The following is a 17,494-nucleotide window of genomic DNA, read 5'->3' on the forward strand; positions in this document are numbered from 1 at the left end:
ACATGGCGAAATGGAGAGCACCTTCTTTTCTAAATGCGCACTACATACTGTCAATCACTATGGCTGCGCAATCTTTTCTATTTTGAAGCTGATACATTTATCTCTCATAAAATATCAAACATATTAATATTTTCCACCAAAAAAAGTTTCGAATTTAGTGGAACATTTACTTGACCTATAAAAGTATAGTATATTTCAACTTCAATTTTCATAAGTTGGCCTAAATTCGCCCATTCTAATTTTAACAGATATTAATTAATAAATGATTAAGGATTATAATAAAATAAGTCATATTAGGGTTAACGAGGGTTAACAAAAATCAATCCAAAATCTGAGTATTTTTCAGTTTTACGCTGACTTAGCTTTATAGTCGAACCAGTCAATCTTTAGATAAAATTATAATGAACACAGAAGTAATTTTAACATAAATATTTTACGGAGTCCGTTCCTGAAATATACAAATAATAACATACCAAAAGCCCGAAAAAATCTAATCAGGGGAACATTGTTCATTATAAAGATATTTAATGGGTTAAAATCAAATGTTTTATTGCACAACTGCTCTGCTGAAGCGTATAAATGCATGTCGTTGCCAAGTTGTTGCTAACGAAAAAATGTGAATTATAGGGTAATACGCCCGCGCGCGATTCAAAAGCGGGGAACACATAGGTTTGTCGCGTCAAAGGGATCTGTTGCCGAGTGATCTCCTTCTCAAATACATCCATGGTAGTTCACAGTGTGAACTCACTGTGACCCCAGTGTGTTTTTATACAGGAAACGCAGTGTGAAATTCACATATTAGTTCACAGTGTGAGCACACTGTGACCATACAGTGTGTTTTTATACAGGAAACACATGTGTGAAATTCACATAGTAGTCCACAGTGTAAACACACTGTGACCATAGTGAGTTTTATACAGGAAACACAGTTTGAAATTCACATAGTAGTCCACAGTGTAAACACNNNCAAATGAGATTTGAAGTTGTCTTCTTTCTGTCTCTTATAGACATCTAGATGTGTATAAGAGACAGGGGTCATCCTTGATATGCCGGGTTCTCCCGACAAAAACTTCATTTTTCCCCCGATCGATAAAAATTACCCTTCTACGCTTCCGCCGCCGTTGTGTAGGGTCTTCGTTTGCGCTTTGCCATGGTAGGGATTTCCATCGCTGTGTATCTTTGTTTAGTGTGATTGACAGGTACGCGATGGGAGAGTGTTTGACGTGTGCCTCGTGTCACGTGCCGTCGCGTAAGGATTACGCGCTTATCATATACGAACGACGATATCGACAGTTTCTAATACAGTATAACCAAAGATACTAGAAATACTGCACTCGCATAGCAAAAATGAGGCGGAGATTGGTCCAGACGTACTCGGCGCCCTTCCCTCTCAAAGTTGTGGTGGCGTGCTTCAAAAACAAAACAGACGACACGTCTCTATCTCTTGCTCGCTCATCTTTTTTGGTGGAAGAATTTTGCGAAATATAGCGCTGAGTGCCTGACGTTGTGTATTTTTCAATCATTGTTACTAACTTTGAAAGTGAAAACGTTTTTCTATGTGATTCATCTTTTGCCACTTATTCTGGTTATTAAATGGAAGGATCATTTTAAGGTAACTAATTTACAATATTGCTGATATTTCTTATATCGTAATGATAAATAGGCTAGGCCTTAGCCCAAGAAAATTGTTTATGTTGTTCTTGATGCCGGGGTGGGTGCACCAGCGAGGCTGAGGCAACCGTTGAAATGAAACAAGATGAGGCCTAGCCTAGACCTTTAAAAGGATTCCGCTTAGGCCTAAAACCTAGGTCTAGGTAAACGTTGTTAGACTGTTTGTGACTGGTTAGGCGTTGTTGTGTTGGAAATCCAAGGTACTATTCCTGATGATTCCTTCTCTTCTCTAGGACGTAGGGCACTGGAAAATTGTTTTTTATTGCGCTGATGATACCTCAACTCAAAATCTAGCTAAAAAGGTGAGCAGAATCATAATTACTGCTTAATACCTTGTTTATATATTAAAGGTTAGGTTAAACCTAATTTTTGGCAAAATTTGCGCTGATATCACTGTCAGCCCTTAATTTCCAAAATGGCGGGCAGATTTCTAGACCAAAACTGACACATGAAATTACCTCTATTTAGTAGAAACTAACAGAATCATACTGTAAATGTTGTAATGTAATTAAGCCGCTTATTTTGACTTGCAGTATAGGCCTAGTAGTGGATCGTAAAATAACTACAGTAGTAGTGTCAATTGAGTAAGCTTGGAAGATGGAGTGTTATGCCTGAGTGTACAGTACTGTAGGCCACTGAGAACCCAGATATTAAAAGTTCAATGTCAAAACCATCCCCTCATCATGACGAATACCATTCATTTAGCATAGATAGATTTTTATTCAGGAATTTAAGTTTACGAATTATTAGTTACTAGCCTAGTCTTTTCATAGTAATTTATGGTTTTTAAAAGTAAACATATTCAAACAATTTCACAACTCACACCATGTACTGTACTAGCCTTAGCCTAGCCTCCACACACAATGATACGGACATGCCTTAAGGCTCAATTAGGGGTTTGCACCACTATTCATTTTCGTAAAGAACTTGAATAACTTTACCGCAGAAAAAATAGTAGGCCTACTATTTTCTCTGTGACTTTACCATGTGGTAACGCTGATACCCTCTGTGGAAATTACTGTTAACCACTGGGATTTTTCGTCTGTAGCCATGCTGGGGTTGTAGCAGTGTTCTTTTTTTTATATAAAATAAATATTAAATATTTACAATATTTTTTATAAGTTTATTTCCAATTACTGTTGCCGACTGAAACCCCACATACACTAAGTATTTGGTTCGTGCGAAATACGCAATAGTTCATTCTTCAAGTTCAATTTATTTTGCCATTTGAACATTGGAATTTCACAGTATTCTTACACTTTACAGTACATTCTAATAAAGAACAAATCGTATAATCAATTAGGGCCTCATGAAATTTTTATTATTTTTTTCGAAGTCACCATACTCATTTCTATTTGTGAATAATATGCAGTGGATCCTTTCCTTATTTATTAGTTTATCATGTTGAAGACCGTTGCTTAAGTGATTTCGAGGAATATTACAATTGCAACAATTGCCGTGCATCTATAAAGTGGTTTTTCATGGTGGGATTACAGATCATAATTGAAATGATCATATATTTATTAATTTTATTTATTTATTTCGATATCCAACATCGGCAAATACAAACGACAGTCATGGCATAGGCTGAAATGATTTTGCCTATATGATCAGACCCACGAGACTATTGGGCCCACTTTCAAACCATGAGTGTTTTGATGCATGGTTTTGGTGGCCGGTGGCCTAGCACTGATCAGTGCCTACAGTAGGCCTCCCTGGTCTTCCTAGCTTACTCAAGACACATACAAAAAATGTAATTAAATGTTTATTTGAAATGCTTTAATATAAGTTAATGGTGGACTTGAACTTGTAACAATGGTATGTAACAACTATTACAGACTAGTATTTAAAAGGTCAAGGTAAAACACAGCAAGCATCTTGATAATGATTAATAAAATTGAACAATAATATGGTATTGTACATAATACTTAATCAACATCACCATGGGATATATATTGTCAACTAGTGAACAAGCAAAGCAAACAATTTTCTACTTATGCATAATATGAGTACAGTAATTTATGTTGGACATAAGCACTATAGACATTATCACTATGGTGATGGTCAAGTCTGGTTTGGTATTATAATCACACTTGGAGAAGCCATGGCAGCCAGTTAGGTTAATTTCTGTTGCATGATGGTTACATTGATGCAGTTCATACTGTCTATACATTCACAAATATACATTACTTGTCTTATCTTTAAAAAATATTTTTTTCTAATTCTACATACAGTATGTGTTATTTTTATTGATATGTACAATATAAACAATGTCACTCTCTTTCATTTTTTTGCTATGATTTTAATTAATTAAGGATGATTGCCCTGTTGGTTTTTTGTCTAGTTCAAAATTGTATGTTCAGATGATGTTGTATACGGTTCCAAACAAACTCAATCAAACTCAAATTAAATTTAATTAGTGCACTTTATTTGATTAGAAATGCAGTTAACTGTTTTTGATGGATTCTGTATGGTATGTAGAGTCTAGTTCACAGACATGTGGTAGACATGAGAACAATGATAATTATTAACCCTTGGGCTACAGACAGATCTGTCAAAGTTAAAAACGTATTGAGTTGATTGAGTAAAGCCTTGTTATACCTCCATGTAGTTATCAAACAAGCGAATGTTATGAGATTGACCCCAACCGTTTGAACGGGATCACCTGCTTAAAAACAAACTGTTCGTTCAGCAACCATATTGCCTTCATTGACCTATTTGTGTACTGTTTGTGTTTAACTTTTCATCACAATAATAACAAAAACAATAATAATAATAATAATTATAGTAATATTGATAATAATAATATTAATATTAATAATAATGATATAATAACATAAATTCATTTATTCTGTTTTATTGTAAATTAACGGACTACTGTATATATTACTTTTCACATTGAATTAAGCCCATGAAACAACAGATATTCTTCTTGACAATGAATTTAATTACGTTAAAACATCTATTGGAACGCAAGTCAGCAGAACAGTGTCAAGTGTCAAAACAGCATTTTAACACTATTTTTTAAAATGCCAGTGCATATTAATGTATAGAATAAACTTGTTGATTATGTTGATTTCAAGTTATAATTCTGGTAAATTTATAATTTAATATATCCTACTGAATGTGGAAACAAAAAGTTGAAAATCCCAACCAGCTCTTATACCGTAGCAGACAATCTTGGCAAATACAGTAGTTCATTTGTGAAATAGTTAACTTTGCTGATGTGAGCCTACCGTAAATCCTCGAATAGAAGCCCAATGGGCTTAATCTCGACAAAAAGCACCTCAAATTGAAGCCACCTCTTTAGTTTGCAGAGGTGGCCTTGAAAAGAGGCCGATGGGATAGTACACCACTGTACATGAATTTCAAAGAAACAAAAACAATTAAAAACATGCTTGCTTTATACAGTAGTTTAGGTGATTTAATGCTGGTTAATACACTCCATGTCACAGACTGATGTTACAGTGACTGTATTTATTGTTTTATAGTAGTACTGTAATTCCCAAAATTTATAGCATTTATTTTTAAAAGAGGCCCCTTCTTTAATTTGCAAAAGTAACCCATTCAAGTTCACGAAATAAAAAAAAAGCCCAGGTTTTATGGTATGCTGTTTTAAAATCTGCCAGCCTGTAGGTGTCCTAAGTTTCTCGCAAGTTGCGGAAGTTTGCTGGAAATCGAGATGGCTTCCTGCATTCCTACAAGCAAATAAGAATCTCGGAAAAATAACCCATCTCCCTTAGGGCCCGTTCGAGCGAAAAACGCAAACCGTATTCCGGTGAATTCACCGGTTAATCGAGCCGAGCACACAGCGGGTGGTCCACCGTTCGAGCAAATTTTAGCTCATGTCGAATACCGTTTAACGAAACTATTCCGGAATTAATTTTGTAAGGTCATTCAGAAACATCAATCCCATCAACCCATTCTTTGTTTACTTCTGCTTGCTTAAACGATACGCGGGAACGATTTGTATTGAAGTTTAATTCTCTGAATACTGTACTGTAATGGTAATTTTACAAATTGAACGTGTAGCTATGCTACTAGCCACCATTATGGCTACAATGATGCGATGTTATGTGGATGGACTTACTGTCCAATCCAACTTTGATTTCGCCGTGAACATGAGGAGGCGAAGAAGAGCGCGACAACAGCAGGTACTTGCTGTGGACGAACCATTTGGCAAAGCAATTAAGGTTGATTTATCATCGTCTCCGGCTCCAAGGCCATCTCATACACAGAATTCTACCCAGCAATTTGGTGGTCAAAATTGTCGCGGATAATCCAGTTGGTAAGGTAATTATGCCTGTGTCCGAGCGGTTTTAGAAAGTGTGTACTGGTGGATTAACTGGAAAATCGCACGGATATTTTTTCGCTCGAACGGGCCCTTAGTGTTTGCATGTTTTTACTGCTTTATTATCAATTGTCTCACGGAAATCAGTTCCATTGTGTGACGGATGTCTGCTCTATGCACATGCACAGCTAAACCTTGTACAAGAACCTTGTTTCTCCTTGGCTTCACTCTCCTCCTGTATTTTGAGGAAATCAATATTTATTACTAGTAAAATTAAAATTAACCAGATCTCCTGGAAGGAAGTTACTTCTTCCAACTTGGAACCCCTGAGCATGTACTGTAGCTGTTAAAATATTTTTTTTTTCTCCATTTTCATAATGGTGCAATATTTTACGTTTACATCAGCACCTCTTGCAAAAGACTAACAATTATGTCACTGCTGAGCTTTAGAAAACTTAAAGCCCATTCCCCCAAAATTTCAGTTGTTAAGGAAAATGTGATTCTTATCTGTTATAAAGATTTATTATAATACAAAATTGCTAGTTCCTACACATGAAAAAAATGTAAAATAAGACTGAAGTGTGAGAGATGTGAAATACAAAGACTAATCTCATAGAGAGGGCGCATTTTATTGACTGTATAAAGTATACACAAAAGCGAGAGCATTCCAGCGAATGCGATCTACAACGTCTGAATTTGCCTAGTAACGAAGAAGTCGTCGAGAAAATGGTAATATCCTATGAGAAATAGTCTAAACTAAAATTTATGCCAAAATTTTTTCATGGTTTATAATAATTACAGTCCTGTAATTATACATGTTTGCATTTTTTCTAAGAAAAAATTCTTTTTTTAGTAAAATTTTGCCGGAAAAGGGGCTTTAACTATCTGGACGGATCATTTTTAACATGACTCTCAATTCTTCATTCTTGGTCACCCCAAAAGATTGAAGGAAAATGCCGTCCCACTACTTAAGTTTGCATGAGTGTACACTCGCTGCATTCTCAATGGACATACAGTATTAAAGAAATGAATGCTGAATTTTGTGTGTTCTACTTTTGAGAAATTTTTTTGGAATGTACAGTATAATTGAGATACAGGTCAAAACAGTTCGGTTTTTGCCGATATACAATTTTTAATTATGATTGAAAAGTATTTAATTAATTAAGAGCCATAAGATTTCTACAGTATGTAAAGTGTTAATTGATGTTTGTTTAAGGTACAGTAAGTTGTTACTTGTTTTAATTTTTTATAGAAAGCTAATGAATAATGTACATAAATTAAGGTATATATTGAATTTTATAGTTTTGTTACCTTAGACAGTATCTGCAGCTATTTTTTGGTAGTTTTTACTATACTGGGATATAATCAAAATACTGTACTGTACCACATCATTTTTTCATATTTTAAAAGATCCAGTTCCAAAATACTTGCTATGGTTTGATTTTTAATCACAATAAAAAATGTCAGATCCACAATCTAAATATAATACTATTAAATGAGATGTTTGCTTGGACCTACTGTAAATATATTTGAAAGGTACAATACTAGGTTCAATGCCTGTAACATTCTCACTAGTGATGAATAACTCCATAAGCCTCAGATTCTTGGTTTATAAGTATCTTCCCAGTAGAAATAAAATCCCACAATGAAAGTTTAATTGATTTTATGGTGTTAAAATTATGGATTTTTTGGTGTTCCTCAGTACTGTTAAGATGTGCTACAACGAATTGATTGATTGAAACACCAGCTTTTCACTGTCATCCCTGCTGTCATCTGTAGATTACCGGTAGTGAAGTGGTTTGAAAGAGTGCTAAAATATACACTTCATAATATGCCAATACAGCTTGTACAGTATGTCCATATAGCATGGAGCTATTGTATTATATTCGTTTGAACAATGCTATACAGGTATCTTAATTGCTGCATAGAACAAAATAGAAGACAAAAGGCCAAAGGCTAGTTCTGCACATATTGATATTAAACAGACAAACCCAACTAGAAAAAAATATGTATTGTTAACACAAGCAATACTGAATAGCACCTCCCTGATATTGTATTGTGCAGTACTTTAATTTTTTTTTTTTTTTTTCGTTAACTTACAAGATTTAATTACAGACAGTACGGTATGCAGATAATTTATGGCTTGTTTACAATGCAATTACTATCTGTACTGGTACGTGGTTGCTGTTTTTGCAAACTATATGTAATGTGATTTTGTAGGTTTACTGTAGGTTTTAATATAATTTTATGCAGACAATTTACATTTAATTTTAAAGTACTACAGTATTTATGTACCAGTACATTTTTGCCAATGTTTTAAGAGCTTGCCTACAGTCATTATGACATTGACAATGGCTTTGTACCGTATCGTAATATTATTAGTCATAGATTTGTACATGTACAGTTACAATCATAATGGTGTAATATATTTTACGTTTACATCTGCACATCTTGCAAAAGATTGCAGAGCTTAAAATTCAGCCAAGAAAAACACTGAATTATCTTGGCAGACCATTTTAACACGACTCTCTATTCTTGGTCACTCTAAAAGATTGAAGGAAAGTGCCATCCCATTGCTAAAGTTTCAATGAGTGTACTGAATGAGCTGCATTTTTTATACCTGGACAGAAACCACTGAGATATCAATATTAGACCACAATTATTTAGGCCAGTTTAATTAGTTTTGATTTCTAGGGACATGATCTCATGATGGTACCATATGCTACTTGTGAACTTGCAAAGATAATATTGTGTTATAAGTTTGTTATAATCTAATGTCCCATATAAACAAAATGAAGGATTAAAATTATATTATAACCTGTAGGATCAAGATTCACCATGCAAGTCTTTATGCTCTACTGTAATAAATTACAACTGACATCAAATCCCAAGAGAGGGCGCTCTCAGTAGAATACCAATTTCTTTTCATTTTAAAATTGTATAAAATATTATTAACTTCAAATTTGGATAAATTTCTCTTCTCAAAATCACTATTAAAGGTATGACTGGTGAAATCTGGAATACCCTCCAATTGAATGATTAAAAGCCCATTTAATAGGATCAAATATGTTTTTAATTTCCAATGAGGCAGGAAATTACTTAGTTCCCGCTGATAAATATATACTTTTTATCATGAAAATTGTAATTAATTTAATGTCAAAGGAAAATGTTGTAGGAATGGTCATCTATTAATTTGCAAGAAAAATATTTGCTTATCTAAAAGTATAGAGAAACTATTTTTGCAATTTAATGAAAAGAAAATCTAGAAAAAATGAAGAATCATTATGAAATTGTGATCTGAGTCAAAATAAAATGTTTTCAAGATGTTCAAAAGAGTTTTTGAAATATTAAATATAGCAGCTAGTCTGAGTCAAAATATTCTGAGTAGTACTATAGGTAAAATTTACTTGTCAACCGAACACTTAATATGCGTGGCCCCGCAGAACTTCTTAACATTGTTTTAGTTGCCCAAATTTTGGGACAATATGTGCTGGATCAGATGGCCACCCATTGAGTGATGTGTCAGATTTACTATGAAATTGACATGGGACAGTCATGTTGTATTTAAATACACAGTAAGAAGTTGTTTTGAATCGTTTGTTTATTTTTACACCATCAGATGCAGCAGCTTTGTCACATCACCATCTGCTCTGCCTCATCCATGAATATGATATCATTGTGTACTTTGGGGTGAATTTTTATTTTTCATTTACCGTAATTTTTTAATTGAGCATTTATATACTGGGTAGCATCTGTAGTTTTAAATACAAATCGCTTTACATTGGATACAGAAGCAATGGACCTGTCCTTGGATATTGTTGCTACGGTTTCACAAAACAACAGCGTAAATGTTTGCAAACATGTGTGTTTGTGGGACAACACGTGTACTTGAAGGACACGCACATATTCCTAGCCCTGTTTTGATTGGTCAGTTGTTAAAGTTTGATTGACACTCCATGTGGACAATGTTCCAACCTCCTCAGAAAATCTTTGCTAGTCATGACTTATTCATTTAATTCAGCACACACCTAATTTCATTCCATACCAACTAACATTCACCTAATACCAGCCTTAGTGCTGTGTCACATGCTTCAACTTGATAATCATCTACCAAACCCTCTAGTGAAAGCATTGTATTGGTAGCATGTACTCTGGCCAGCATATTAGCAATAACTTGCCTTTTGTTTGCTTATGATAGCAGGCTAAAACAATTTGAAAACATTTTATTGAAATTTTTGGGAAGGATGTGGAGAGATGGCCCAACTTTATGTCAGTTTGATTGATATATTTCCAAAGCATTAATTTTAACATTATATTCTGCTAGTTATATGTTCCATATGCCTAATTGAAATTTTAAAATTGAAAATGAAAAAGAACATTTATGACCGTAATCGACCGCAAATATCATAAAACGACCATAAATTTCAAACCATTCGTTTTTTAGATTCATTTGAGGAAAATTATTGTCTTTATTTTAATGGTACCCTTGGGAAAATTGTTTTTTATATTCATGGTTTCCATTTTATGGAATAAGTTTTTAAATTCGTTTAAAAGAAGCTTCAAAATACAGAGAGCTTAAAAGTATTCCAGGGTAGCTGAAAAAGAAATATGCTTCCAAATACATTTTTTGTTTTTGTTTATAAGAACCAGTAAAATTTTGCCCTGGCTCTGTGTTATGTTTTTGCCAATTTCAAGCTCATATTGTTCTTATTTTGTTCTTATTTTTAGGCACTTTTCAAACATAGAGAATTATTAATTTACAGTAGTATATTACTGTACTGTATTATAAAAAGTGTATTACATAGTCACACCTACTGCAAATAAGGTACAGATAAGATTTCTTGGTTTTCTATTAAAAAAAATAAAACCTCATTTGAAATTTTACCTCATCCTCAATTTGTTATTTATTTTGTTCTTAATTTTTAAGCAATTTTAGCCTCAATGTTCTTATAAAATGTGTTCTTATATATATATATATAAAAAAAGTGTAATTGCAAAAATAGTTTGGCGTATGAGGCGAGACTTTTTTTATTCCTTGTTTAGCGCACTTATTTTTTTAAAGGTCATTGGAGGGCGGAATAAAAATAAAAATAAAATTTTGTTTTCTTATTTAGAAAATAGTTTTGCCAATGGCATCCAGACGGAGGAGAAAATAAAAATTAAATTTTATTGGTGAATGTAAAATGGGAGAGTTAATGTTTCAAATTTATATAATTAGGAAGAAATATAGATATCTTTGCAGATTTTAAGGCAGCGCAGGGTGTAATAAAAAAAACTTACATGTTTTTCTGAAATTTTTTTTCTGTGGTGGCCCCTCAACTTTTTCGTCTAGTCCCCACTTAACCTTCACACCCATTTTCAGCCCCCTGTCAATAATCCCATATATGTGACTGACAGTTCATTTCTATTTTGATTCACTTTCTTTCACATGTAGCAAACCTTCACTGTTCAAAAAGGTGTACTGTATACGTTAATATTTTCTATTTATTAATATGTAGAGTTTATTATTCAATTTACCTTGAACCAGGATTTTACTTCCAGACATTTAATTTGACATTAGTCATTGTCAACTGTAAGACTATGCTGCCAACATTTTTATAGTCATGTTTTTATTTAGAAGAATCATTTTCTAAATGTGGAAGGGCCATTATTATGACTGATTTTCATCATTCCATTGCAAGTTTAATAAAAATATATTATTTGCCATACTGAATTGCTTTCGTAGCTCTATTTTTATGGTTTTGGAACATTATTTTGTTCAGTACAAGCTTGCCATAAACAATTTAACGAGCAGTTGTCTCCGTTGTGTTAACATGTCATATACTTACTCTTCTGGCTATATCAAAGTTTAAAGGTCAAATCTGGAAGGGGTTGATTATTGCATCTAAATTATTTTAGTTTAATTTAAGTTTATTTAAATTATTTTTCAGTATTTATTATTTAATGTACAATTCATCTTTACAAGTGAACTTCTTGTGTATTTAATTTTGTTCATGATAAATTTTCTTGATGGAAATTCACCATACAAGCTTAATAGTTTTTGTTGCACTACCCTGTACAGTAGTATTATCCTGAGAGAAATGCTATATATGTCGACATAACTTCGCTATCCCAAAGAACATACTGCGGCTGATGTGTTTCAACCAGAGTCTGAAATTTTTTAACTAGCCACTTGGCATATAAAATCCTCAAGAACGAATTTCATTAATTGGCACAGTTATTGAAGCATTATAGTATGATTGGATATAGTATACACTAGTAACCTGTTTTACTCTTTATGTGTTTTATTATTGTTGTTTCTTGAAATCAGAAATATATTTCCTAGATTTACCAAAGTAGTGTCTATTGGATATAATAGTATTGTACAGTATAGCCACTGGAGAGGATTTAGGGAGGGGCACATTCCCCAAGTTTTGCCACTTGCCATTTTAACAGAAAGAGGCAAGCATTTTTACCATGCACTGCCATAAGCTACCGGGTATATAACAACGCCAATGCTTGTTTAATTATATTCTCTTCCCCCCTCCCTTCCCCAGTATACAGATTTTTAAGATAAGACTGAAAATACACCTTTTCTCATTCATATATTCTGATCACCTCTGAACATTAATTTCTCACTATGCATAGAGCTATATTAATGATTGATTGAAACAACATGCTTCATCCATCAACTTTCGCATATTGTTTGTGATGCCTTATTATGTATGTAGAACTAAAAATTAGATTAAATTAATTTTGTCAAGTATACTTGAGGCAAATCATTGGTTGTTTTACTGACTCGCTGACCAACTCTACAGGTTACTCTAAGGGGCACTTGTTATTAGAGCTCTACAGTATAAGAAGTCAAATGCACCATTTTATAACTAATATACTGTATTATTATTTATGGTATATATTATATTATGATGAAAACCATCTTGATAACAGAAATAAAACTCTTTTAAATCAAGTTGTAATTTCTCATTCCTACTAGATTGCTTGAGTGGGGCTTGTAATTTCTTAAAACGCAACTAATGAAGCATGAACTAAACAAATTATTTGTATTCTACCATGAAGTCATCATGCACTAATTAGCATTCTGCCGAAGGCATATCTTTCGTTTCTCCAGAGTACCATCATATTGTCAATTTTTTCATGTTGTAACCATAGCTGTTCCCGGTTGAACCAGCAGTATTCTTCTTTGCCTTCATATTTTTCTATCACATTTCCTTCAAAAAACATTCATGCAGTCCTTCTGTATCCAATGAAACTGTTTTCCTCATTTACGTTATGGTAGAGAGAGAAATGAAAACAAAATTACTTGATGCTGTAGTCTTCAATATAAATGTTATGAGTTAAAGGAGAAGCCACTTAAGAGAAGAATGGATCAAGTTAACATTTTCTTCTATATTATCTAATTCCACATTTGTCCAAGTTTCGGTTTGTAATAATTATGCAATGTTTGTGTTCTACTTTCCAATTTTTTCTTTTTCAAGATATTAAAAGTTTCAAAGAAAGTAAAGGCCTACAGTATGCTGAATTGGTTCTAATCTGTTGACCATTCTAATGATTCATTTTAGCTATTTCCAGAGATGCTTTTATGCTACAGTAGATGCACCATGTCTTGGTTTATCGTTTCAGATGGATTTTCTAAATTTAGAAAAATTTATTGATGTTGGCTCGATGGAAAGCATGGAATTAATAACAATAATACTTGAAAGAGGAAAGTTGGTCGTCTGGATTGTGCCCTACTTCTAAAGATCTCTTCTGAAGCCTTGTAGTAATTTCATAGTTCTTTTTCTATTTGTTACCATGCCAACAGTGACAAAGCTTTGGTTGTTTGAATGATTAATGAATAACAAGGAATGAAATGATGATGATCAATAGCATTGTATTGCGTGTTGTAGGAAACACTAACAAACATGTAATATTATTATGTTGCAGGAAATAACAAAAATGTATGTGTTGCTTCATCATGTAGGAAACACAAATGGTCTGTCATGAATACTGTACAACGCCAATATAGTAAAAATTGTTTGTAACTGTTTTTTTTTTAAAATTATTATTCGGCTTTTGGTAGAGATTTGCAGTTGAATTCATTGTTAAACAAGCCCATCAAAGGTGGTTTGATGTGTCACCCCTTGTGACATAATGTCAATTTTTTTGTCACAGTAACACTTACTGACAATGCACATTTCATGTCCTATTTGTGGAGGTTACATTTTACAACATTCAGCAGAAATTTCAGATGATTTATGAAATTATAAAAGGGTCACCAGTGTATAACATGCCCTAGCTGAATGAACTTGTCACAGTAACTACTTTAGTACAGACAGAAATAGTTTTATTATTTTGTCATTGGAGGGTTATCTTCAAAGATGATATAATTAATTTTTATTCAGGTCATGACACTGTATCACCAACCTTCACCTAGATTTATGATATGAAAATAATCTAATTGTGTTTGATATTCTAAATTTAACTGCTACTACCAAAATAGTGAAATTCCATGTTATATGCTTAGCAACAATATATAGAAAATGTTATTTTATGGCCAAATAAATGGTGAAAAAGTACTGCAGATGTCTCCGCAATCTGATGAGTAGTTGAGATGTTTGATATTAGGGAGCTTTGATTTGTGCGGCAACGCTAGAACAGAATCACTCATGCGTGACCATCTTACCTGGTGCCCTACATTCTCTGCATACGTAGATTTGGCCAAATTGCGTTCCAGAATCTACTTGACGAGGTGACTTTACCGTTCTCGCATGTGCGCAGATGACTTTTAGTGACGTCATTACGTTCTACGTCCTACCGTTGTCGTGCAATCGAAAGCTCCCTGTTGTGTTTGGGCATTTGGTACAGTGATTGTGGTTCAGTTTCTTATCTTCACAGGTTGGCACTTCAATCCCTCGCTGTGTAATTCACATTTGTTTACAGTATGTCAGTGGCGAATCCAGGGGGTTCAAGGGGTTCGGACAAACCCCCCCTTTGTGAAGAAACATAACAAATTACTACTGGGTCCTGGCTTACAAAAGGCATACTACTGTAACCTACGTAGGCAAGGGTTGGCAGATCATACAAACTAGGCTTAGCCGAACTAGTCTTCAATTGAATAAATTATACACACTGTTTTTGGTTCGACGTCATAATAATTTATGTACAAAACTGCGTTCTTCTGGCCTATCAGTTCATCGATCCATGGAAGAAAGACATGTCTAACTACTCAATATTGTTGGAATATAATAATACTGTATATTGCCTATGTCTTTGTATTTTTTTTTTATCTGTGTATAGGCGACCTAAAGAATGAGATTAAATTAACTGACCTTTTTCAAGAGGGGAAACAATTTTTTTTGAAGAACTTAAAAAGGTCATTAAAAGACACTTGGAAGTCGGGCAAGCTCATTTATGGCCATCTAGGAATCAAAATTTTCCCCCTTTCATTTTGGGGTTTTTGAACACCCCTTAAAATCCTGGATTTAAAATTTATTCTTTAATTTTATTTGACAGAGTTTACAGTAGCCTAAAGATGATAAAAATGGCCATAAAATTAAAGGATAGTTAACTATAGTCTACAGTATCATCCCTCTAATGAATTATTTTTTCCAGGCTAATATACAAAATTAAATCATATTGTATAGGGTCCAAGTTTCATGTATTTGTTTGCAAATATAATATACATGTGCATTTTAATTTCCAAAAGAGATTTGGTCTAACTCAAAATTATATGTGATCATAATAATAATGTTTAATATTTCTTAAAATGCTATATTCTGAAGTGCCAATAAATTACTCGACAAGTACAAAGTGGAGAATCTAGAATGTTTTGTAGGTATATTTTATTGCCCAAGCCTGATACCGCATGAATTACTAAAACAGTGATATGAGTGTAATGGATGAGTTGAATGTTGCATAATTAACTTAAATTTCTTTAGCATAAATTTTCTTAGTCTTAGTGTACTGTAATTTATAATTTTCCTCAATTGTTATGTTAAAGAATTGATTATTTATAATTTGTAATCATGCCTGCAACATTAAAAAATACTCCATATACTAGAATAAGAAAATTTTCAGTATTAGAATTGTAATTTTTTGAAATATTTTGGGTGGGCGCCAAAAATATTGGATGTTCCCATATGCCCAGTTTTATAGTTGAGAAATAATGTGTCAGTTATCAGAGCTACAAGATGGATTTCGACTTTAGATATTTGATGTATTGAGTATTATTTCTAGCGACCTTTGTATCCCACCTTCTATTGCTCTTATATCCTTGGAGGAACATATACTCAAGTTGATACATTACCTGCTTAGGTAAAACATGCATTTAGGATTATTCTTTGCCCAATGGATAATATGAATTCAGAGAAGCTATTTTATGGAGGTAAGATTGAGGTTCTGTAGTATCGATATACTGTAGTATAGATTATTTTCTAAACAAATAATTTTTTTTTGGCAATGTACATTATGCTAACAGGCTGAAATTAAACTTTGATTTTATTGGAAAAAAATATCTGTAACGGCGGTTCCTCAAAGCAGAGTGAAAAAAATTATTGCCTTATTTTTTATAGTTTAGAGCGAGGTTGAACACATGAGATGATCTGTGGGGTATATGAGGTGGTAGGTTTGTGAATTAGGTGGTCAACAAGATTGTGAATGAGTTATGAATAGAATGGTATGAGTTTACAACAGGATGGACCAACTAGAAGGTTTTGAAAAAGGTAGTATATTAGTTTTGAAAGAGATCTATTTGTCTATGATGAGTTTATGAAAAAGATAATGATATATTCGTGGTTGCTATAGTACTGTTGTACAAACAAGACACAAGCGTTGACTTCAGCCTGTGTGTGTGCTGTAGCGTTGACTTCAGCCTGTGTGTGTGCTGTGTTGTTTACCTTTGTGTGTGCATTTTACTGAACTGTGCTTAAGGCCCAATAAGAAAGATTATTAGTTTATCAACCTATCAGTAGCATATCTAGGGGGACGCACTCCCCTCCGAAAATTACTTGCGCACTCCCCACCAATAAAAATCACTTGCAAGTAGTTAAAAATCACCTATCACCATATTTTGGGAGTTAGCGCCTCTAAACTGTTTATCAAGCGCCTAACATTTTTCATATAAATAATGTTGAATTAGGACCAAGTAATAGCTGTCTCTTATACACATCTAGATGTGTATAAGAGACAGTATCTGGGCTGGAAAAGTGATGAGGGAGAGAGGCTTTTTATTTTTTATTTTGTTGGATTGGATTGGATTTATTCGGTGTAAACACCAAGGATAGCCCACGAAAGTCTAGAAGAAGACTTATTTCCAGTGGGGTCCTTCTGGTGGTGATTGGACAGTACACCGGTAGACAGTCCCCTACTCTTTTCCGAAGAGTGTACTGTGTTCTTTAACGTGCACATGGGCCATAAATGCACACAGGACGAACGGCTTAAACGTCTCATCCGAAAGACGGTGCGCTATGTAACTTGTATTTCAGCCCTCTAGCTGAAGCACAAGGAGAGGCAGCGATGGGAATTGAACCAGGGACCTAGAGATCTCCACGGTTC

At 33.7% G+C, this 17,494-nt stretch overlaps 1 protein-coding gene across 1 annotated transcript in view; it reads left to right on the forward strand.

The window, feature by feature from the left end:
- Positions 1–1,415: 1,415 nt before the first annotated feature.
- LOC117107996 (alpha-1,3-mannosyl-glycoprotein 2-beta-N-acetylglucosaminyltransferase-like) overlaps positions 1,416–17,494 on the forward strand; it is a 54,849-nt gene continuing 38,770 nt past the window's right edge. Inside the window, exon 1 of the mRNA XM_033249813.1 lies at positions 1,416–1,612. The gene's annotated coding sequence lies outside the window, so the exon portion shown is untranslated. The remainder of the gene's footprint in view (positions 1,613–17,494) is intronic.

Source organism: Anneissia japonica, unplaced genomic scaffold, assembly GCF_011630105.1.
Source record: "Anneissia japonica isolate Jap-2015-1 unplaced genomic scaffold, ASM1163010v1 scaffold287960_len3192837_cov198, whole genome shotgun sequence".
Taxonomy (NCBI): domain Eukaryota; kingdom Metazoa; phylum Echinodermata; class Crinoidea; order Comatulida; family Comatulidae; genus Anneissia; species Anneissia japonica.